This window comes from Adiantum capillus-veneris, chromosome 16 (genome assembly GCF_014529385.1).
Source record: "Adiantum capillus-veneris isolate H3 chromosome 16, ASM1452938v2, whole genome shotgun sequence".
Lineage (NCBI taxonomy): Eukaryota > Viridiplantae > Streptophyta > Polypodiopsida > Polypodiales > Pteridaceae > Adiantum > Adiantum capillus-veneris.
This window is the reverse complement of record NC_140946.1, coordinates 3,899,174-3,924,233: the sequence shown is the minus strand read 5'-3', so window position 1 is coordinate 3,924,233 and position 25,060 is coordinate 3,899,174. Positions and strand designations below refer to the sequence as shown.

The 25,060-nt window shown below is 44.4% G+C and overlaps 1 protein-coding gene across 11 annotated transcripts in view; it reads left to right on the top strand.

The window, feature by feature from the left end:
* LOC147438467 (uncharacterized) overlaps positions 1-25,060 on the top strand; it is a 126,450-nt gene that overhangs the window by 1,099 nt on the left and 100,291 nt on the right. The window lies entirely within an intron of this gene.

Sequence of the window (25,060 nt, the reverse complement as noted above, 5' to 3'; positions counted from 1 at the left end):
GTTCACACTTTTGCATGTTTCCTTTGTACATTGGTGTGAGTTTTCGTAGCGAGTCACACAAGTAGGAAGACCGCCCGTTGATTTGTATGTTATATCTAACAATCAAAGATTAAGTTTTTGTAGAGGAGGTAGGCATTGCTCTCGTAGCCAAACGCGCAAGTGGTAAGACCCTCGCTTGTCATACGGTCATGGACCTTGACATCGTTGACGCAACATCAAAATTTTGTGGGGAGGGGATACGTGGAAGATAAAGACGACGCATGTGTCAAAGTGCAACAAAAGGTGTGGTGACAAGGGCACATGCGAGAGAGAGAGTGAGGAGAAGAGAGATAAAAATGGTAGAGAGAGAAGATAGAGAGAGAAAGTGGCACTGTCACGATTGTAACTATGTTAACAACAATACATCTACTTCTAGTTGTAGATACGCGAAGTGCCATGCCAAGGAGGACCCCTACGCTTGGATGGTCACACCCCTTCGCCCAAGAGACGTGCCTCTTCGCCAAAAGCAACACTCCTTCGACGACTGGTCACACCCCTTTGCTCTACGGGTGCGACTCTTCACCGAAAGGATGTGTCTTTATGTCTAAAGTCACGTCTCTTCACCAAGAGACGTGTCTTTTCATTTGTGTCTCTTCGTCTCCTATATAAGGAGCCCTTGTATCACACATTCAATGAATCAACACAGAGTATTCTGAGTCTTGTTTCTGAGTTCAGTTCAAGTTTCTTAAGTCTTAATCATGAGTTTAAGTACTTAATTAAGGATTAGCACCTAGAATCCTTACAGTGGTATCATAGCAAATTTTTTCCCGAGACCCGAAGGTGTGAGCCTCTCACCCTTGCCGCTACCCTCTCCCCCCCTTCCCGGATTTGTATGGAAGCAGAAGAAAGGTGGTACACGCACACATACGCGAGCATGAGGTAACAAGTATCTTTCTGTTTCACGCATATAAATATACAAAAACAGAAGTGAGATGTGTGTGTGTGCGCGCATACCTTGAGAACCCTGCGCACCCCTTCCCCGGGCAACCCCTTTGCGCAACTTTCAAATCGTTGAATCGCCGAGGTGCTGGCTGAAATTCTGCGCTGGCTGACTGCTGGGCTGAATTGACTATTTGTGCTGGCACCCCCTCCTCTGGTTCGCACCCCTTTCCAGAGGATCGCACCCCTCCCTTCCCCATGCGCTGGGCTGAAACGCCATGTTGGGCATGCCTCTTCGCTACGGAAAAACCTCAATAGTGCAACGTATTAAAGTCAAACAGCGCAAGCCTTTTTCGTCAAACACATTAGCAACGTAAAGTTTTTTTTTTTTGTTTACGTTTTCAGCCAGCAGCTTCTACGCTAGTATAGTGAGTGCCCTCAATTTTTATAATTTATAATGGCTGACCAATCCCTAACTTAAACCCATGTGAAACCACACTTGACCGGTCTCTCCCAAATCAACCCAAAATTTTAAACCCATGCGAAAACACCCAATTAAAAAAAAAAAAAGCCAATGCGAACACACCTTATAAATTTTAAAAAAACTCCCATGAGCCTACATTAAAAAAGTACAAAAAAATTAAATTACGCTGCCTCTCCCTTGCTATGCTCTGTGTGCCCCTTCTCTACGCAAGACGTTTCACACACATGGCCGACGCGAACCAGTACACGAGATTTCTCAACGAAATTTTGCGGGTAAATTTCCTTACTCAGAGCCGGCAGTGATAATTATTCTCGATTCCCCGACTCCAGAGCGCGAAATTATTCTAGATGCAGTTTCCACTCACGGAGCACCCGTCCCAGAACCTGTTCCCAAAACCGGAACTTGCACTTACTCGGGTTCCTTTGAGGCGTCACCATGCCGACATCACACGATGGAGAAGGTCAACGAGAAGATGCCCTTGCTCTTATCAAGGAGAAGATGGCCACACTTTCTGCAAACTTTGCATCACTTCACACTCGCTTGGATCAGATGTATGTGGAAAATACTTCTCGAAGTCGACCTGTTGTTTCTCGAACTACTAATGTAGCATCTTCAACACCTTCTTCCGAAGCTTCAGTGGATGAACCAAAGGAACCAGATCCAACTGAAGAGGTAGACAATCGTGAACTTCAATTACTTTACAAAATTTTTAATGCTGCACAGAAGAAGAAGCTTGATGTTAAACTGCCGGAACCATACACTGGTCGCCGCGACAAGCGCGTGCTGGACCAATGGCTGTTCAAAATGGAGATTAACTTATCGAACACGGACTCGGTCGAGAGTAAAAAAGTTGCACTTGCTAGTTCTCTACTCACGGACACAACATTTCTTTGGTGGCAACGACGGGTTGCTGATGGTAAACACACACCTTCTTGGGATAAATTCCAACGTGTTATTCGCAAGGCGTTCGAACCTGCCAATGCGGATTTTCATGCCCGGTCCTCTCTTCGCCGCTTGAGCCAGACAGGTTCCTTGGCTGCGTACATCACAGAGTTCCAAAGGCTAACTCTGGAGATAGAGACTCTTAGTCCCTCTGATAAACTTCACAGCTTTATCGACGGACTCGAACCCAACCTAAAGGAAGATGTGCACAAATATAACCCTACCACCTTGGATGCTGCAATTGCCTATGTGGAGCGTCTTGGCGATAATCGGCGCCCTACATGGATTTTTCTCCCCGGTGACAGATCTTCAAACAACGCTCGCTTTTCACAGCGCGATCGCAGAGACAGCTATAGCCAAAGTCAGCAACATCAGTCTCAGTTCAGACAGCAAGCAACGCAACCTTGTTCAACTTCAAGGTTCTATTCTCAAGATCGACAATCTCAAAGCAGATCTTCTTCAAATGTTCCTCCACTTGATCGTGGTAAAGGACGTGATTTTTCTCAAGATCGGCATTCCAATACTCAGCAAGGCTCTTCGTCAAATGGATCTTCAACTTCAAAGAAGGATTGATTATGTACAATTTGCGGTGGTGACCATAGATGGTATCAATGTCCAAAGAAACCAAATCAATCTAATTCGAAAAGAAATTCCAACGCGGAAACATCATCGAATGTTGAACAACCAGATTCTGCTAAGGATAAAGGAAAATCTGTGGTCAATACGATTCGTGTCTCAGAGGAGGATACGACTATTCTTATGAAGCATGCTCAGTGCAATTCTTCAGTTTTGGAGCCTCTCTCAAAGCAAGTTTTGAGCCGACTTGGAGCTATCAATGGTCCAAAACAGCGGATGCTCTAATAATTTCGTCAGCACTCAAATAGTTCAACAGCTTGGTTTGCCAACTCAGAAGACATCTCACTTATATGATGTGGAATTAGCAGATGGATCAATTTTGACTTGTGATCAAATAGCTCGAAAGTTGCAGTTTGAGATTTAAACTTATGCATATCAATTGGATTTCGAAGTCATGCCTTTATCTTATTACGACATGATTCTTGGTCAGCATTGGTTATTCCAATATGATCTAGCAATTAGCTTTCGAGGACATACTATCAATTTGTTCAAAGATGGACGTGAATTGACTTTACACGAGCTTTCTCGTGCGGAAAGAGTGATTCAAGCCTCACGTGTACAAGTCAAACAACATGATACAATGGATTATGAAACGAATATGATCCCCGATGCAGATGCAGAAACTATTATCGATGAATTTTTGTATTCATTAATTTCTCCTCAATCAATTGATGCGGACAAGCATGATATTAAACAAGAAGTTTTTCCAAGTGATACTTTGTTACCAGACAAAGATAAGGACATAGTTGCAAATTCCGAGTCTGAAGACGACTCTGCTTTCTTTGATTCTTTACTGGATGATGATATACCAATTGCACGTCATGAAGTGATAGTTCCTGAAGATGATTCTGAAGAATTTTGAGATTCATTCTTGGAAGATGATTACAGTCTCAAGCCAAAATCCTCTCCAGTGATTACTGAAGTTAAAGTTACCCCATCTGAAGAGTACCTTGAGAAGATTTCCTCTTCCCCAAATATTTCGCAGTTAGCGGAAGATTTTGAACCAGAAATCCTACATCGCATAAAGGATTTTGAAGATCAACCTCTCGTTGCATTCAACCTGATTATGCTAGATTCCTCTAAAAAGTCTTTGAATAATGCAATGACATGGGATTTAGCAGTCAAAGCAAAAAGGTTTTGCAAGAAGCAAAGGTTCAAGACAAAGGTTTCCGATAACTCAAAGATTGAAGATTTTCGAAGATTCAATGCTTTTCGAGAGTTCTATCAACATCAGAAGTCATTTCTTTAACACGGGCTCTCATTTTAAATGGGAGGGAACGTCACGATTGTGGCTATGTAAACAACAATACATCTACTCCTAGTTGTAGATACGCGAAGTGCCATGCCAAGGACCCCTGCGCTTGGATGGTCACACCCCTTCGCCCAAGAGACGTGCCTCTTCGCCAAAAGCCACACTCCTTCAACGACTGGTCACACCCCTTTGCTCTACGGGTGTGACTCTTCGCTCAATGGTTGCAGCTCTTCGCCGAAAGGATGTGTCTTTACATCTAAAGTCATGTCTCTTCACCAAGAGACGTGTCTTTTTCATTTGTGTCTCTTCGTCTCCTATATAAGGAGCCCTTGAATCAACACAGAGTATTCCGAGTCTTGTTTTTGAGTTCAGTTCAAGTTTCTTAAGTCATAATCACGAGTTTAAGTACTTAATTAAGGATTAGCACCTAGAATCCTTACTGGCACAAGCATTGCAGGGCACAAACTTTGCAAAACAAGAGAGTACAAGGCTACAATAATATGCTTGAATGGGACGTCCCTCTCTCCCTATGAAGGGGAGCAATCAAAATGACCGACCCAGCAATAAAGCCCCATGACCCATAAATCTTGGAGTATTGGAAAAAATAGGCGCCCACGTAAAAGGTCTGCAAGTGACCGGGGTGGACAAAATCTGGAAAATCCCCCCAACATGCCTAGATTCTGAAAATACCTCACAAGGTGTGGCACAACCACAAAGAAGCCCTCACTCGTTAGATCTAGACGGAGAAAGCCAGGATATGACCTCCAAAACTCTTAACAACCCCTCTCACATGATGGGTTCATAACAAGACCAGGGATCTGGGGTCTTCAAGGGTGAAGAAGGAATGTGCAAATGTAGTCCACCATTGCATCAAGGACACCTCTCTATAGAGAGCTGCGAAGCCCATGATAGACAATCTTGTCTGCCAATGGCAACAAGTGCTAGCAATTTGTCATGAGTGTTCGCAAGGTCCATGGAACCTGTGTCAAGCAGTACAAGCTAGAGCTCCTGTGCTTGTACGCCTTGCCGAGTATCACAAAGATAAACAACCTTTGACTTGTTGGCCACACCATCTTCCAAAGATTGAATAGGTCCTCTAGGCTTTGCCAAGGAATTAGGCGCAATGGTTTGATCCTTGTGTTGAGAAAGAACTCTGACAAGTGTGCTATCCTTATGCAAGTCCATGGGAGTCTCTTGGCTTCTCTCTGGATTCGTCCAGTCGGTCCCAATACCTCCCGAGGACATGTGATAGGGAATGGGGGCGGTTTTGTGGCTGTGCCCTGTCGGAGTGAGGTAGTTTCTCATGTCGGGATTTTCTAGCCATTTGTAGCTTTGGGTTTTTGGTTCTTTCCATGGTCATGCAGGCTCCTTGTCACGTGCACATCTAACCCTATGTGCATGTGGACAAGCTACTTCATGACAAGGGTTCAGTTCAGCTTAGGAAGTGTTATGTCACCTTTGTGAGTCTGTTCGCAGGCCGTGCGTCCAGGCACTTAGAATAGTTGCAACATGATATCAGATTACAATCAGTAGCCATCATGAGCATTTTACAGTGCATAGAACCCATTTTCCCTATTTTAGACATTTTTCACGTATTATCATTAAGTGACTTTGTTGGGAAACTGGGTAGGGCAAATTTACTAAGGCAATATATAAGAAAAGCTAGCGCTAGCACTTTCTGGTAGAAGAGGCAGCAGAGACCTAGTGTCTGACAATGCACCTTCTAAGCTAGACCCGGCTGGAACTTCTAGCGTTTTTCAGCCATCAAGACAGCCTAGCGTTTTCAGCAACTGCAGATCAGCCCTAGCGTTTTGCAGACTGCAAGACAACCTGGCATTAGGAGATCCATAGTAGCAAGCCTAACGTTTCTGCAGCAGAGCACAGGACTGCCCTGCGTTTTTGCAATTGCAGCCCAACCTCAGCGTTTTGCAGATTCCTGGCGACAGAACCATCATATGCATCAGCGTTTCAGTTTTCAGCAGTCCGACTCCGCATCACAGCCCCCAAACCTCGCAGATCTCACCTTCCCGCATCAGATCCTCGCTGCACGGTTAGATCAGCCAGCGTTCGCTGATTCAGCCCGCTATTCAGGGGTGCGCCCGTAGGGAAGAGTAGAGCTCGAGTAAGAGAAGATCCTTCTCTAACACAGATTGCAAGCTAAAGAAGAACCTCAAGAACTCAAGGACTCAAGAACCTCAAGAACCCAAGAACCTCAAGACCCCACGTTTCTCGTAAACTTAAGAACCCAAGATCTCAGTGTATGGTCATCACGCGAAGCGGAATGGATACTTTGCATGAAGGTGATTAGCATGGAGGCGGTGAAGAAGAATTTTCCCACCAGGAGGTTTTTCCGACCCTCCCCCTTCCTCATCTATGCCATGGTTTGCATCAAATCCGATGGAGGCTTTGGTCAAGTCAATGATGGACATGATGCTACAACAAGAGGCGCGACGCGCTACCTTGGAGCGCGAGCACGATGAACGAAGGTTAACCTTTGAGCGTGAGTGTGAGCAAGCGTGCTTGGCGGCCGAAGAAAGACGAGCGGCTCTTGGAGTTAGAGCGTGAGGCACAGAGAGACCAACGCATGCAAGAGTTGGTCCTACAAGTACTTACCTCGAAATCCGAGCCGGTCAAAGACGTTGGTAGTTCTTCAGGTAGCACAAGCAGAGATTCGGACTCCAACAACCCCGTCACTGAGAAGTTGACGTTCAGTAAGTATGATGGTAAGATGGATGCTACTATTATTCATTCTTGGTTGCATCAATTTAATGCTTACTTTGCGATAACTAAGAAGATAGGAAATAGCAAGGTTTTGATGGCAGCCATGTATCTTGCCGGTGATGCCATTAATTGGTACCACGCATTGCAAGAGGCACAGTTGACCGCGCACCTAAAGGAAGCTGACGAAGGCGCGTCCCTTTCCTTCAATTGGGCCGACTTCCAAGGCAAGCTCAAGGCGCGGTTTATGCCACCTCAGTACCTAGCACGATTGAAGGACGATTGGTGCAGTCTCAAGCAAAATTGTTTGCTACTTATGTCTTTTTCTAACCGTGTTTTGCAGCTTGGCACCCAATTATGCAAATCGGATGATGAGCGCAAGGAGGCATTCCTTTATGGATTGGACGAGTATATTAAGTATGATATCGAAGTGCTCGATCCAATCGATCTCAACAAGGCGGTAGCGATTGCTCTTGCATAGGAGATAAAGCACAATAAGGGAAAGCCTAAGGAGAGCAAGACTTCGCAAAGTACCTCTCAAACTTCTCAGAACCCGCAGAACGGTAAGAATAGTAACTCTTTTAACCAATCTTTCTCTAGTCTGTCAGAAAAGAACTCACAAAATGAATCTAAGGGTAAAGCTAACACAATTGCTAAACCTAAGCTCACCCCAGATGAAAAAGCAGCACAAGGAATTTTAGGAGGATACATCACGTTAGAAGAACAAAGCATTTATTCTAAGGAAGGTCGATGTTATCGTTGTCACATCAAGGGTCACATAAAAAGAACATGTCCTAAGATTGAATCTAACGAATCTAAAGAACCCACAGAACCCACATCCTCTGTTAATGCCATAAATGAGAACACGAGTGTGACCCAAGTTTCTCATGATCCTTCCATTGATGAGTCTCTCATTAAGTGTTATGGTCATGTGAAGGGTCAGCGTTTTGTCATATTGTTTGATCTAGGAAGTATGCATGATGTGATAAGTGACTCTCTTGTCGAAAGAGCCCGCTTGGAGGTTAGCAAGACATCTCCTTTCGAGGTGTCGTGCTTCGCTCCCGGTATGGACTCTCATTACACGAGAGTGCCTTGATGTGTTGTTCACTGTTCAACAAGCGTCCTTCCGCAGAAAATTTGTAGTATCTCCTCTTTCAGGATGTGATATGCTTTTAGGCATTCGATGGTTTCGTGAGCATAACCCTCTCATTGATTGGGCAGCCAATACTTTCACTTTCAATGCCAAAAGTGACTCTCCCATTGTCATTTATGGGGAGGAAGTTGTTCATTCTTCATCTCTCATTTCTAACGTGCAGGCGAAGCTTGAAAAGAATCAGGAGAAGGAAACTCTCTCAGTCTTGTCTTCTCCAAAGCACGACACATATGTTTTGCATGGTAAAGATGTGATTATTCATGATGATGATGATTTGCAGGATAAAGATGTGATTGTTCACAAGGATGATGATTTAGTTGATGCTTTTTCTAGTGAAGCTAGCCTCATTGCAGATTCGATCAATCACGAAGAACTGATCTTGGCTCTCGAGTCGAGGTTCAAAGAACCCCCACAGGAAGTATTGTGTGTACGCATGATCAGTCAACACGCATTGTTCGAGTGTTCATTTGTGATGGTTTCTTGTATTTTCATCACCGTCTTTATGTGTTTCCTTTCCACAGGCATGCCGTTTTGTACGATGCACATGATTCACTCATGAATGAGCACGGATGTATGCGGATTACTCATGAAAAGATGAAATGTTTGCATTCAAGGAATTCACATTCCATGTCTCGTCCTTGGCATGACACAGTATCCGAAAGAGCACAAGCATCGGCATTTCCATTGTGATTTGCCAAAGTTGATAGATTTAGATCAGAAAGACAAGTTTCAATTCCAATTTTTGCGTGTGTTTGATGAACGGTTTGGCACTCACATTGCATGCATAGTCTTTAAAGAAGACTAGAATTTTTCTAGTCACTTTACATGGATTAGGCTTGTTCATGTTTTTGTGTTGTAAAGAAGACTAGAATTTTTCTAGTCACTTTACATGGATTGGGCTTGTTCATGTTTTTGTGTTGGTAGTTGTCACAAAAATACGGAAGCGTAAACTGATGTTTAATTGCACTTCAAATACTCAAGAGAATTAGAGAGAGAGAGAAAACTTGACACTCCATTGGGGACCAGAAGATGGGCTGGTCCCCCCCCCATAAAGAGAATATCTTTATTACTAAGGGAGAATCTTTACAAGCACAGGAACGGGGCATACGCCCGTCCTCTATTCTTTCTTCTGTTCTGTTCTGACTACTGACTGAGAAAGTGTTTCCACTTTCTTACTGCTTAGGGGATTTCCCCTCTTGTGCGAGACTGGTTGGAAGCTCTTGAAAAGAGAGTCTATCTTCCGAAACAGCTCATCGGAAGCTCTCACAGAGGAGAGTCCATCTTCCGTTATGTGTTGCCTTCATGCTCATTCATTCATGCATCGAACACAAAAGAGAAACAAGCAAAATGCACACGCACATGCTTGCTGTAATTTTTTGCACATAACCTGAAATTCTTACCTGTGCACACTCCTACGCCGAAACAGAGGTCTTCTTCGCGATGGAATCGCGCCAAACTTGATGTAGACTTAGGATAAGGAGAGAGAAGAGAATTTCTATGGCTGATCTGCTGAAAACAGCCCTAATCGAGGTGATTAGGGGCTGAAAACAGAGAATTACAGCAGCCGCACTCTGCTAAGAGAGCGTCTACGGTAGCTTCTCGCGATGAAACTTCACCAGAAGGTGTCTATGACTGTGAGATCCCTTGTTCTTGACAATGGGAGCACAAGGCTACCACATATGTCGCAAGGGGCTGCTCTCAAGCTTCAATGGAGGGCTCCACCGCGTAGAGCACGCTCACATTAGGGGGGGTAGGTGCACTGCCAGCCCTGAAAATGGGGGAGGGGGGCTCCTAAATAGCCATCAGGGAGAGGGGGACGCTAGGAAGAGAGAGAGGGTGAGAGAGAGTGAGAGTTAGTTTGCATTGGTAAGTGTGCCACTTGGCACACTTACTTTAAAAACTTAAAAACCATTCAACTTTTGACTTTAAAAACTTCTAGCTCATTAATTAAAGATGTGCAACTAACTAACAAATGCTACCAATGATTCTTTTATGAGAACACCAAAGGTCTGCCGGCGCAATGCCGCACTGGCACTGCATTGCCTTTACGTGTTCACACTTGTCCGGCCGTCTGCCCGGGCACGGACCGTTAAATTTAATTTAACGAAACTTACCCTAAGGCTTTATTAGCTTTATTAGCCTTAGGGTCACTGTTCTAAGGACCCCATCTCATTCATGTGCTTGTACTGACGCGTGTATTTTTCTGAGCCTAAAATCTGAGGCTACTGCTTACCCCTTTCTGAAGACCCGATTTCCCAATCACTAGGGCTTCAGGGTAATTTCTGCTAAGGTCCCTCTGAGGTGTTGTGGCCCGCATTTAGGCTCACCCGAGGCCTTAGAACTGCTAGGTCTATTCTGGTGTGCACACAACTAATTAGATGATTCTGTTCTCGTAAATAAATTAATTATTTATAAAGTCTGACTTAGTTACAGTAGTGGTTGCATGAATTTTCCTCCTCGGAGATTCTTGAAGAAGGTAGATCCACGACTATAACTGAAGTTGGAGCTTTGACGCAGCCACAGATGACTGTCGCTTTCGACGCGGCCCAAAGAAGCAAGCGTTGCACACCTTCATGAAGTTCAAGTATCGCATGACCCACGCATCATAGTGGGCCGGCGAAGAGTCCTTCCCAGGATTCCAGACGTTGTTGGCGATCTCCCTCGACGCCATACAGTTCGGTACTAGTACCTCACTTTAAAAAGGAGGGGATGTCACGTGCACATCTAACCCTATGTGCATGTGGACAAGCTACTTCATGACAAGGGTTCAATTAAACTTAGCTTAGGAAGTGTTCTGGCACCTTTGTGAGTCTGTTCGCAGGCCGTGCATGTCCGGGCACTTAGAATAGTTGCATATCCTCTGGTTGCACACAACATGATCATCAGATTACAGTCAGTAGCCATCATGAGCATTTTACAGTGCATAGAACCCATTTTCCCTATTTAGCCATTTTTCACTTATTATTATTAAGTGACTGTTGGAAAACTGGGTAGGGCAAATTTACTAAGACAATATATAAGAAAAGCTAGTGCTAGCACTTTCTGGTAGAAGAGGCAGCAAAGAGCCAGTGTCTGACAGTGCACCTTCTCAGCAAGACCCGGTAGGAACTCCTAGCGTTTTTCAGCCATGAAGACAGCCTAGCGTTTTCAGCAACTGTAGATCAGCCCTAGCGTTTTGCAGACTGCAAGACAACCTGGCGCTAGGAGATCCACAGTAGCAAGCCTAGCATTTTTGCAGCGGAGCACAGGATAGCCTGGCGTTTTTGCAATTGCAGACCAACCTCAGCGTTTTGCAGATTCTTGGCGACAGAACCATCATATGCATCAGCATTTTCAGTTTTCAGCAGTCTGTCTCCGCACCGCAACCCCCAAACCTTGCGGATCTCACCTTCCCGCAGCAGATTCTCTCCACACGGTCAGATCAGCCAGCGTTTGCAGATTCAGCCCGCTATTCGCAGATTTCAGCATCTGCATTTTCAACGCATCGTCGTCGCGTTGTCATCACCGCCGTCGTCACCGACATAGAGTCAGAATTCAGCAGATACAAGATTTGCAGATTTCAGCCCTTAGCGTTTTCAGCCCGCGTCGCCGTCCTCATCGTCGTCGACATCGTCGGCAATTCCATTGCATTTAGACCATTGTACGAGATTTGTGCAATCAATAGCATAGACCTCTCTCGCCATAGAGAATGGGGTCCTTGGGGGAGGATCTGACAACATTCTGGTGTCGTATTCTTCTCTCTCTATCTCTCAGTCTCAGCACCTTCATTCACAATGTTTATCCACTTTGTTTGTGATCTTTTGCACTCTCTCACTAAAGGAACGGAAGGCTCTCCCTTCCGTAAGTAAAAGGAACCCTTGAGCACAGTTCGGAGCACTATCTTGAGCAAAGTTCAAATTCACTTCCGTTGCACCTAACACTCCTGTAGGCATGGGATATTTTATCCTAGCTTCACCTTTTTTAACCAGGCCGTGGTGTCTTCTTCTGCCCCGTTTCTCCCATTTTCTTTTTTTTCCCCTCTTTTTACCAAGTCGTGAGGGCTGGATCTGGGTCGGGCAAATTTATAGAGGACCTATATATGAGAGGGTAGGGGGAGGCCTTAGTAGAAGTGGTGTGCTTAGTTAGCAGGGCGTCCCCTCTTGGAAAAGCCCTAGATGGGACTTCAGGGCAGCCCATTGGGATTTCCCCATAATTATAGGGAATGGCAATTTTCAGGTCCCCGTTCCTTGTTTTTGGGGGCAGCTCATCGGGCAGCGTGCATTTTCTCCCAGATTTGGCTATGGAGTAGCACCTTGACGACATCATCTCCTCAGGGCAGCCTATAGATAGGCGATCACATGCAAAAGTGGGCCATCTCTGATGCAAGCCTAGGGGAGCAGAGGATTCCCTTTCCGCTGGAGCGCAGCCATACGACGACAACCTTGAGTCGTGTATCCTCTCTCTCCAGATCCATCTTGTTGCCGAGAGGAGATGTAGTTTGGTGTGATTGCAGTTCACTGTGTGGATGTTGCCTATGTTGAAACCTTTTAATACGCTAAGAAAAGATGGTGAATCACAATAGCAAATCCTTCAACTTGAAAAGAGAGAGAGAGAGAGAGAACCCAAACACAAGACACAGCCGTTCTCGGCTATGGGTATAATGAATTTCAGCCAATAGGCTTATGAAATCATGCATCTTTATGCATCAGAAAAGTATTTGGGACATTAACAGTGAATTCAGTTTTGGATTCACGTGCTTGTAACAATTCAGACATTAATAAAAATCTCCTTCAAGTGGGGGGGGGGGGGGGACCGGCCCATTCTTTGGTCCTGAGTGCTGTGTCGATTTTTTACATTGTTTTTCCCAAATTTATGTAGTGCAGAATTCCATGTGAAGTAGCCAATTAGCTTTAAAATATTAAGTTAACGCTTCCGTTTCCGTGGAAGTGGTATTAGAGCAAGGTCCTCTCTTTTCCTTTCTTAAGGAGAGACAGTTCTTGGCAGAAAAATACTCGTCTCGAAGGACAAGCAGAAGAGCTTGAGCGGCTCACGCAACAACAGAATTGCAAGCTGCTGTTGCTCAATTAGGAGTGCAGAAAGTGCTTAAGACCCTTGAAAAAGGGAAGCAAAGATGGCCTCAGAGGGATCCTACAGTAAAAACCTCCTGACAGCACGAAGAAGAAGTAATCCCTTCACCGAATTACTCGCCAAACTACTCTTTTATGAAGAACTTGGATAATATCATTCTTGATGAGGAACTTGAGTTGCCCCCAGACGAGGCTATAGGTAAACAGCTGGAAGTAGAAAAGCAAGACGAGGATCAAAGGAAGAGCTGACACAGAATTCCGGTGCATAAAGATTCCAAAGCCATCTCCAAGAAGCGGTCCCGACACCACTAGAAGAAGAAGAAGAAGAAGAAGAAGAAGAAGAAAAAGACATTCAAAGCTGGAGATAAGGAATGAAATACGAATGCTATGATGGAAGGAGGGTTGTTTCGAAGGCTCTCGCTTTCATTCGACAATTCAAGGCGGCCTTTGCACAAGGTAATTTCTCAGAGCGCTCAAACACTACGCCATGTTAGCATGTATCTAAAAGATACGGCTAGCAACTGGTGGCTTACCATAATTTTGAAAAAATGCAAACCCTAGAAGTTCTAAAAGGAGTTTTATGCTCAGTTCCTCTCCCCCGACTTTGTCAACGATGGAAGAAAGAATGGGATTGGCTCTCCCAAAGAGAGAATGAAGTTGTGTCTGACTACGTCGACAAGTTTTGGGAGCTCCTCTTTAAAGTCACTCCCTTCATGAAAGTTTATGATGAAGAGAAGGAGGTGCGCAAGTTTGAAGCTAGACTCTAGCCGGTACTTGAAAAGCATGAAGTTTTACTCATGAATGTCACGTGACACATCCAACCCTATGTGTCCGTGGACAAGCTACAACATGACCAGGGTTCAGTTCAGTCAAGTCAGTCTAGGATAGGAAGCGATCTAGCACTTTTGTGAGTTTGTTCGCAGACTGTGCATATCTAGACACTTAGAGTAGATACATATCCTTTGGTTGCGCACAACATGATCGTTATATTTCCATCAGAACCCATCAGGAGCATTTTTACGGTGCATAGACCTATTTTCCCTAGAACCCATCTCGTGTAGTTTCTGCAAAATCGTTTTCAATAAGCAGAAAAATAAAAAACAAAAATTGCTTTTTAGGTATGTACGTAGTCCGCGAACGATAACTCAAAATCGGTGAAGAATTTGAAAACACTTTCTTCTGCAAAGTTGTAGACCACATCGATTCCGGTCTCCATCGCGGGTAGTTTCTGCAAAATTGTTTTCAATTAGCAGAAAAATCAAAAACAAAAAGCGGAAGTTGCTTTTCAGGTATGTACGCAGTCCGCGAACGATAACTCAAAATCGGTGCAGAATTTAAAAACACTTCCTTCTGCAAAGTTGTAGACCACATCGATTCTGGTCTACCTCGCGGGTAGTTTCTGCGAAATCGTTTTCAATTAGCAGAAAAATCAAAAACAAAAAGCGGAAGTTGCTTTTCAGGTATGTACGCAGTCCGCGAACGATAACTCAAAATCGGTGCAGAATTTAGAGAAACTTTCTTCTGCAAAGTTATAGACCACATCGATTCCAATCCCCATCGCGGGTAGTTTCTTCTGCAAAGTTGTAGAACACATCGATTCCGGTCTCTCACGTGGGTAGTTTCTGCAAAATCGTTTTCAATAAGCAGAAAAATAAAAAACAAAAATAGAAAGTAGGTAGGGCAATTTTGCTAATTTTGTATATAAGAAAACCTAGCCCTAGCACTTTCTGGCAGAAGAGGTAGCAGGAGCACTTGCTCAACAGGCACCTTCTCAGCAGGACCCCCAACAGCATGGGCTAGCGTTTTTGCAACACAACATCAAAGCTAGCGTTTTTGCAAGACAGATCAGCCTTGGTGTTTTTGCATTGCAGAGCGGCATTAGCAGACACAACAGAACCACTTTACGACAACAAAACCAGCAAAAGCCATAGCGTTTTTGCCAGGAGACAGTTTTCAGCCCTAGTGTTTTTGGTTTGTAGATCAGCCTCGGCGTTTTGCAATTCCATTGCAACAGAATCAGCAGTAGACCAGCGTTTTCAGTTTTCAGCACCTAGACACCGCAATAGAACCGCCAAACCTCGCAGATCTCACCTTCCTGCAGCAGATCCTCGCCGCACGGTTAGATTCCGCGAAGTTTGCAGATTCAGCCCGGAAAACGCAGATTTCAGCATTTGTGTTTTTAGCGCGGCGTCGTCGCATCGTCGCGATCGACATCGTCACCGACATAGAGTCAAAATTCAGCAGATAAAGATTTGCAGATTTCAGCCCTTAGCATTTTCAGATTTCAGCCCGTCTCATCGTCGTCGACATCGTCGGCAAGTCCAAAGCATTGTAGAGATTTGTGCAATCAATAGTAGACCGCTCTCGCCATAGAGAGTGGGGCCTTCGGAGGAGGGTTTGACAGCTTTTCTGGTGTCGTATTCTTCTCTCTCTATCTCTCAGTCTCAGCACCTTCATTCGCAGTGTTCACCACTTTGTTTGTGTCCATTGCACTCTATCACTAAAGGAACGGAAGGCTCTCCCTTCCGTAAGTAAAAGGAACCCTTGAGCACAGTTCGGAGCACTCATCTTGAGCAAAGTTCAACATTCACTTCTGCTGCACCTTACATTGGTATTAGAGCTTTGGCAGTGTTCTGTATCACTTAAGGAAAGAACCACAAGAACCACATAATTTTTTTTTTTGCTTGTTGCGGTCGCACGTAACCCAAGTCCTCTTGGGCGTGTCGATTCCTAATCGTGTTTTTGAAGAGTGACCTGAATCCCAAGAAAGAAGGGCTTGTCCAGCCTCCCCTTGTGCCTCTTTTCACTCATTGAGAGGGGACTGTGCACTTAGCGGCTGGCCAATCGACGTGAGGTGGGAAAAAGCAACCTTGGTGTGAGCGCAAGGCTGCCAAGGGGTGCGCATGTGGAAAAGAGCAGAACTCGGGCGAAGAGAAGATCCTTTTCTAACACAGATTGCAAGTGAAAGAAGAACCCAAGAACCTCAAGAACCTCCAGAACCTCAAGACCCGCAAGAACGAACCAAGACCCCCAAGAACCAAAGTTCCTCGTGAACTTAAGAACCCAAGACCACAAGAATCCACAAGAACCCACGACTTCAGTGGATGGTCATCACTGGAAGCGGAATGGATACTTCGCTTGGAGGTGATGAGCATGAGAGAGGCGACAAAGAATTTTCCCCACAAGGAGGTTTTTTCGACCTTCCCCCTTCCCCATCTACGACAAGGATTGCACTAACTCCTATGGAGGCTTTCAACAAGAGGATGATGGACAAGGAGTTAGAACGCAAAGCAAAAAAAGCAGAAAGAATGGCAGCCATAGATCGTGAATCCGCAGAAAGAAGGGCAGCCATAGATCGTGAATACGAAGCAAGAATGGAAGCCATAGTGTGTGAGCACAAGCAAGCACGCCTGGAAAGACAAGCCAAATTTGATCGTGAGAACAAAGCAAGACAAGCAGAATTTGATCGTGAGAACAAAGCAAGAAAAGAAAAGAGCGACCAACACATGAAAGAGTTCTTGCAACTCTTTTCTATTGTGCAGGTGCAGTTTGCACAGAATCAGGGAAAGGAGACTCTCTCAGTCTCTTCTTCTCCAAAGCATGACACACATGATTTGCATGACTATGATAAGCATGATGATTTGAATGACAATGATAAGCATGATGATTTGAATGATAATAACAAGCATGATGAATTGCATGATAATGACAAGCATGATGAGTTGCATGAAGATGATGTGGTTGTTCACAAGGATGATGTGTTAGTTAAAACTTTCCCTAGTCAAGCTAACCTCATTGCAGATTCGATCAATCACGAAGCACCGATATTGGCTCTCGAGTCGAGGTCGAAAGAACCCCTTCAGGAAGAACCGATCTTGGCTCTCGAGCCTAGGTCCAAAGAACCCTCTCAGGAAGAACCGATCTTGGCTCTCGAGCCTAGCAGATCAGCCTTGGCGTTTTTGCATTGCAGAGCAGCTTCAGCCTTGGCGTTTTTGCATTACAGAGAAGCTTCAGCATTAGCAGACACAACATAACCACTTCACGACAACAAAACCAGCAAAAGCCATAGCATTTTTGCCAGGAGACAGTTTTCAATCCTAGCATTTTTGGTCTGCAGATCGGCCTCGGCGTTTTGCAATTCCACCGCGACAGAATCAGCAGTAGACCCCCGAACCTCGCAAATCTCACCTTCCCGCAGCAGATCCTCGCCGCACTGTTTGATTCCGCGAAATTTGCAGATTCAGCCCGGAAAACGCAGATTTCAGCATCTGGTTTTTCAACACGTCGTCGTCGTCACCGACATAGAGTCAAAATACAACAGATAAAGATTTGCAGATTTCAGCCCGTCTCGTCGTTCTCATCGTCGTCGACATCGTCAGCAAGTCCAAAGCATTGTAGAGATTTGTGCAATCAATAGTAGACCGCTCTCGCCATAGAGAGTGGGGCCTTCGGAGGAGGGTTTGACAACTTTTCTGGTGTCGTATTCTTCTCTCTCTATCTCTCAGTCTCAGCACCTGCATTCACAGTGTTCACCACTTTGTTTGTGTCCATTGCACTCTCTCACTAAAGGAACGGAAGGCTCTCCCTTTCGTAAGTAAAAGGAACCCTTGAGCACAGTTCGGAGCACTCATCTTGAGCAAAGTTCAACATTCACTTCCGTTGCACCTTACAATGAAATACTCTTCAAATTATGATGCAGTCCGCCCTCATAGCTGGTAACTTGCATTTGAAAGGAACTCCTCGTAAGCAGGAGTTTAGTACCTTCCATGCAAAGCAGAAAGCTGTCACTATTGAGGTAGAAACCTCCACACGAAAGCGGCCTTCAGATCAGTCGAAAGGCCCAAGGAAAAAAGCTAGAGGAGAGCAAAGAAAAGTAAATTCCTCACTCCCTCTCAGTTGGAGGCCTATATGGAAGAGGGTAAATGTTTATATTGTGGCGAGAAAGGCTACAGGAAACCAGATTGTCCACAACTTAAGAAAGATTCTCCTCCTTTAGCATCTAATTCAGTACCTGATGTACAAGCCAACACCAGGAAGGAGAAAGGAGAAAGGAAGCTACTCAAATGGTGGGGCAGGTAGAGAGTATCGATCTTGTTTGATGCAGGCTCCATCAAAAATTTCATTTCATTTGATACCTCATAATCTTTTAGACTTACTCTCAAGAGACTTGGGAACTCCAATCAATTCAGGATTAGCCTTTGAAGGGTTGATTACGAATTCCATTGGAGTGCAAGGGCATTTGAATCTAAAGATTGGGAAGTACTTTGATCGAGAGTCTTTCCTAGCTGCTCCCATGCAAGGATGCGATGTTATTTTGGGAAATGCCTTGGCATTGCATCACATCACTATTAAAAGAGAAATAAAGAATCTGCTCACTTGATTTTTGTTAAAGACAGAGAGATGAGTGCTGAAAATGTCTTGTCGAATTTAGATAAAGATTGATCAACTTTTCTTAATTTGTACAAGGATTGTTTTATTGACACTCTTCCAGATGAATTACCTCCTGAAAGACCGGAAGATCATCGTATCGATCTAATTCCGGGCAGTTCACCCCCAAATCAGCCACATTACCGAGTTGGTCTCTTACAACAAGAAGAAATCCTTAAACAAGTAAATGAACTTCTCGAGAAGGGTCTTGTTTGATCTAGTACTTCTCGTTCCTGTTCACTAGTCTTGGATGTTCAAAAGAAAGACGACACATTTCGAATGTGCATCGATCATCGTTCTCTAAATAATATTTCGATTAAGAACAGATTTCCGATTCCCCGAATCAATGATATCTTAGACAAGCTACAAGGAGCACTGTCACAAAGTGATGACGTGGCGGACAACAAAAACCCTAATTTCTGCCAAAAACTCTAAAATTCCTGTAAACCCTAACTTTTGCCAGAAACCCTAAATTTCGGAAATTGCGGAGGCGGATTATTATTATTATTATTATTAATTTTTTGGAAAATGATGAGCGACGCGAATTTTGCTTTTGCTTTTTTTTATATAAAAAAAAGAGAAAAGACTCTCTAAGAGAGAGAGAATTGATGCTTTTGATTTTAAAAGCTTTTGGGGCTCTGCTTTTGGGCATCCCTTGTAACCTTTAAATTAGTGGTGAGGGCCTCACTTCTCAGGGCATCTGGACGCAAAGTCTGAGAGTGAAACCCTAACCGCTCTCTTGTACTTTGATGATTGATTAATATAAAAAGAAATACCGAAAGGGACGCCAGTCTTTGGGGCCAATATCTCTAGGCACGGAACTCTGCCGGGCCAGTGCAAATCTATTGTGATCTGTGAATTGTTTTGAAGTGGTTATTTGGTGCTGTCGCGGTTGATTCTTGACTTGGAGTGTCCAAGTTTGTTACAGTGGTATCAGAGCACGGCCGATTTCTCTTCTACGGGAAATCCGATCCCCGAATTTTTTTCCGCGGCACCTATGGCTTCAAGCAATGATCAGTCGACTCCCTCTGCATCTGGAGATGCGGGCTGGGATCACAACGAAGATTCAGGCATAGTATGGCCCGCCTTGGCCTACTTAGGCGGAGCGGCGAGAGATAGAGCGTCGCCAGTTGATCAGCGATGCAACAAAGATGATGCTCAATTTTGCCAATGACCTGAAGATGGCAAAATATATGAACCAGACCTCTTTGAAAGAGGTACAGATGGAGTGGCAGAGAACCACAACAGCACTCCCGAAACCCGCTCTCAAGAAACCTTCTGCCTCCAAGAAATATACGGAGAAGGAACTGGAGAACGTGGTTGATGCACGGCTTGCTCAGCTTTTTGACACTCAAAAGAAAGCCAAAAAGCACGGCAAAAAGCAGAAGAAAGGCACTGACTTCCCGGGATATTTGGGTCGTCGGTCGACATTTGACAAGGCAAAGTGAAGGATCAGGAAGCTCTTTTGAAGGAGCCAAGGCCAACTTCTTTTCACTTGGAATTGGCGGCTCGATTTGGAACTACGCCCGACAGACTGACGCCACAGGCGGAGGTAGTTCCACTGGCACCCGGATGGGATGTTGCCATTACACCGAGCATTGGCAAACTTCGTTTGCAATGACAGAGGTGTTCAGGGCACGTGAGTGACGTCTACTCTGGATCCCTTGGTACCACAAGAACTACGTCGTGGTTGACTATCGGGCCGAGAAAGCGACTTTGATAAATGAAGGGCTTAGAAATTGTACTTGATGAACTTCAGTTTTCTTACTCATTCTTTTGGGAGAACTGAACGATGGATAAAGGTTGAATATGTTTTGACCTGAAGAAAAGAACGCCAAGATTTTTTTTTCTCCACGCTCATGCCGATTGCTTTTGAGAGGGCATGAAGATCATACCATTGATCTGATATCTGGAAGCACGCCACCGAATCGGCCACCTTATCGTGCGAGCCGAGTACAGAATGAAAAGATTATGAACTCAGTGAAAGACCTCTTGGAAAAGGGTCTTGTCCAGCCTAGTACTTCATCGTATTGCTCCAGTGTTGTTGGTTTTGAAGAAAGACGGATCTTGGAGAATGTGCATCGATTCTAGCACTCTCAACGAAATCACCATCAAGAACAGATTTTCGATTCCTAGGATCGATGATATACTCGACAGGTTACAGGGATCCTCGTGCTTTAGCAGGATTGACTTGAAGAGTGGATATCATCAGATCAGGATAGCACCAGATGATGTCTACAAGACAGCTTTCTGGACGACTTTTGGGTTATTTGAGTTTTTGATGATGCCTTTTGGCTTAACCAATGCTCCTGCGACATTTAACCGGATGATGGACAAGATTTTTCGAGAGTACAGGCTATTTGTTGGCACTTTCTTTGACGACATCATTGTTTTCTCCAAGAATGAGGCAGAACACAGAGATCATTTGCTTCAAGTCTTTCAGGCATTACGAGATCACACATTAGTGATTGATGCTACGAAAAGTGAATTTTTCCTACCAGAGATACACTTTTTGGGACACATTGTGTCAGCAGCAAGAGTGCGAATGGACCCGGCCAAGATAGAGACTATCCGTGATTGGCCCGATTTGAGGAATGTCCATGAAGCTAGAAGCTTCTTGGGACTATGTTCGTACTACAGGCGGTTCATACGAAAGTTTGCAGAGGTTGCTTCCCCTTTGCATACCTTGACACAGAAAGGAGTACCTTTTTCGTGGGGACCCACAGAGGTGACTGCCTTTCGGACATTGAAAGAGAAATTGACTACGAGACCTATTTTGACTTTGCCGGAATTGCAGAAGTCATTTGAAGTATATTGTGATGCTTGTGGTCGTAGTCTGGGTGCCTTCTTGCTGCAAGAAGGCCATGTCATAGCTTACGAGAGCCGTTTGTTCTCTAGGCCGGAGATGACAGCACAGATCTATGGGAAAGAGCTTTTGGCGGTTATCCATGCTCTTACTCAGTGGCGGCATTACCTACTCGGAGCGGATTTTACTGTCTTTACAGACCATCAGAGTTTGCGCTACTTCTTGTCACAGAAGCAGCTTTCGGAAAAGCAGATGCGGTGGGTGAACATCTTGTCACAGTTCCACTTCCAAATTGTCCATGTGCATGGACAGAAGATGTGGTGGCAGATGCTTTGTCTCTGAAACCGTTGGTTCTGGCTATTTCTGCGATACATCATAGGAGCTTCGAGGATATGGTCGATCAGTATGCCACAGATACAGGTTTTGCAGATATTTTCACACGGATACGGGATGGGGAGACAGTAGCTGGATACTCCCTTCGGGAAGGCTACTTGATGAAAAAGACTATGTTGTGAGTTACACAGCCGTTGAGGGAAAAGGTTATGACTGATTGCCACTGTCCACCTTTTACGGGTCACCGCGGCATTGCTACCACCGTGAAAGGGGTAGAGAGAGATTTCTTTTGGCGGAGACTGAAGAAGGATGTGGAAGAGTTTGTGTGCAGTTGCTTGGTATGCCAGAAGGTCAAGTTTGACAGGCATAAGGCACAGGGATTGTTACAGCCTTTACCCATACCCACCCGCCCCTGGGAAAATATTGAAATGGATTTCATTTTTTTTGATCTCCCGAGAATACAGAATGATCACGATGATTTTCCGATCACATGGCACGCCTGAGACGATTGTCTCCGACAGAGACCCCAGATTTATGAGTTTGTTTTGGAAGGCAATTTGGGAGAACATTGGCACGCGGTTGTAGTTCTCGTCATCGTTCCACTTGCAGACTGACGGGCAATCTGAGATTGCCAATTCAGTGATTTTAGATTTATTGAAGTCTTGTATCTCGCATCAAAAGACTCAATGGGAAAAGAACTTACCTTTGGGGGAATTTGCCTACAATAACACGATACACTCTTCGACGGGGAAGATGCCATGTGAGATTGTTGAAACTGCTGCGAAGGTTCCATCCTTCCTGAGCACGAAAGATTAGAAATTTGAAGCGGATGAATATTCGCGAGATTTGGATACGGCTTTTGCCAAGGTTCGCGAGACTTTGCAGGAGTCTCAAGAATGACAGAAAAAGGCAGCGGATCGCCATCGTCGCGACTGGAAACTGAAGGAGGATGATTGGGTGCTCTTACTTTTGAGAAGGCACGCCTAAGAAAGAAACAGGGAAAGGAGAGGCTTTTTCCAAAGCTTAGTATGTGATACTACGGACCTTTCCAGATTACTGACAAGATAAATGATGTCTCCTTCCGATTGAAATTGCCAGATACTTGGAGGATTCACAATGCATTGCATGTGAGTCTCTTGAACCCTGTTAAGGGTGATGTGCTTGATGATGGGGAGCCTGATGAGCAACCCGAAGTGGAAGAAAACGAGGAGATCCTTGTTCCTGAATAGATTTTGGCACATAAGGATACGAAGAATAAGGGTAAAGTTCGAAGGCGGTTCTTGGTTAAGTTCAAGAATTATCCTGCACTTGATGCGAAGTGGATGGAGGAGGAGGACCTAGCAGATACTCCTCAGATTGTGAAACTTTACCTCGATGCTTTTGGTTTAGCATAGTCTACTCCAAATGGAACCCAGAATTCAGCTTGGCCGAAGATCTGGTGCAATGGGATGCACAAGAAGGGAGTTACTCCACTCCTTTGTCAACAGATGCCTCGATTTTGATACTAAAGTCACTGATGTCTCTTTGAGCTTCAGGGATACTGAGAGCTGACAGTATTCTGTTGGATGACTTTATGAAATGGAATTCCTGATTATGATATTGATTTGTTCTTGACTTCTTGTGAATGCAGGAACTGATAGCCGAAATGACTGCAGCATTTTGTTCTACTTGATCTCGAATAGACATGGTTGCAATAGGGGTTAGTCAATCGGACATCGATGAGGTCCCGATTGGACCTAGATGTGATTGCTAGCTACATTGCCGATAAATCATGGTCTAAGATCCGAATGAATGTTGAATGTCATGTGATGTCCTGTGATGTCTGGTGATGTCCTGTGATGTCGTGTGATGTGACTGTCGATTTTGTACATGTGCTAGATGTGCGTTCCTAGTACGTAGGTACTAACAGTCAGTGTCTGCTAAGACGGTTTATGGCTTTTGTCGGTTTTGCAGGCGTAATCGCGGTCGATTACAATGCTTTCAAGAGGGGGGTATGTCACAAAGTGATGATGTGGCGGACAGCAGAAACCCTAATTTTTGCCAAAAACCCTAAATTCCGGAAATCGCGGAGGCGGATTATTATTATTATTATTATTATTTTGGAAAATGATGAGCGACGCGAATTTTGCTTTTGCTTTTTTTTATAAAAAAAAGAGAAAAGACTCTCTAAGAGAGAGAGAGAACTGATGCTTTTGATTTTAAAAGCTTTTGGGGCTCTGCTTTTGGGCATCCCTTGTAACCTTTAAATTAGTGGTGAGGGCCTCACTTCTCAGGACATCTGAACGCAGAGTAACCGCTCTCTTGTACTTTGATGATTGATTAATATAAAAAGAAATACCGAAAGGGGCGCCAGTCTTTGGGGCCAATATCTCTAGGCACGGAACTCTGCCGGGCCAGTGCAAATCTATTGTGATCTGTGAATTGTTTTGAAGTGGTTATTTGGTGCTGTCGTGGTTGATTCTTGACTTGGAGTGTCCAAGTTTGTTACAAGCACGAATTTTTAGCCGCATAGATCTCAAGAGCGGCTACCTCAAATTCGTATTGCTCCAAAAGATATACATAAGATTGCATTCTGTACAACGTTTGGATTGTACGAGTTCTTATTAATGCCTTTCGGCCTTACTAATGCTCCAACAACTTTCAATCAAATGATGGACCGAATTTTTCGTCCTCATCGACAATTCATAGGAATCTTCTTTGATGACATTCTAGTCTTGTCTCACACAGAGGAAGAACACAAACAACACCTACAGACTGTGTCTGAAGAATTGTAGCAACATAAACTTCAAGTTAATGCTAAGAAGAGTGAAATTTTCTTGACAGAGATTCACTATTTGAGACACATTTTCTCCCATAATCAAGTATGCATGGATTCATCCACGGTTCAAGCTATTTCAGATTGGCCACAGCTTGCTTCGGTTTATGATGTCCAAAGTTTCCTTGGCTTTTGTTCCTACTACAAACGCTTTATTCGCCATTTCGCTCATGTAGCTGAACCTCTCCATGATCTCACAAAGAAAAAGATATCTTTTGTACGGGGGGGCTAAGGGGAGGAAGCTTTTGAAAAGCTTAAGTTCCTTCTCACCCATGGATCCATCCTTATTGTACCTGATCTTCAAAAATCATTTGAAGTACATTGTGATGCTTCAAGTGATTGCATTGGCTCAGTTCTTAATTAAGAAGGCCACACAATAGCTTATAAAAAAAGACGACTTTGTGATGCGGAGCTTCATGCTTCCATCTATGAGAAGGAACTCATGGCAGTTATTCATGCTCTCTCAGTTTGGAAACACTACCTTGTGGGAGCAGATTTTACGATCAAGAC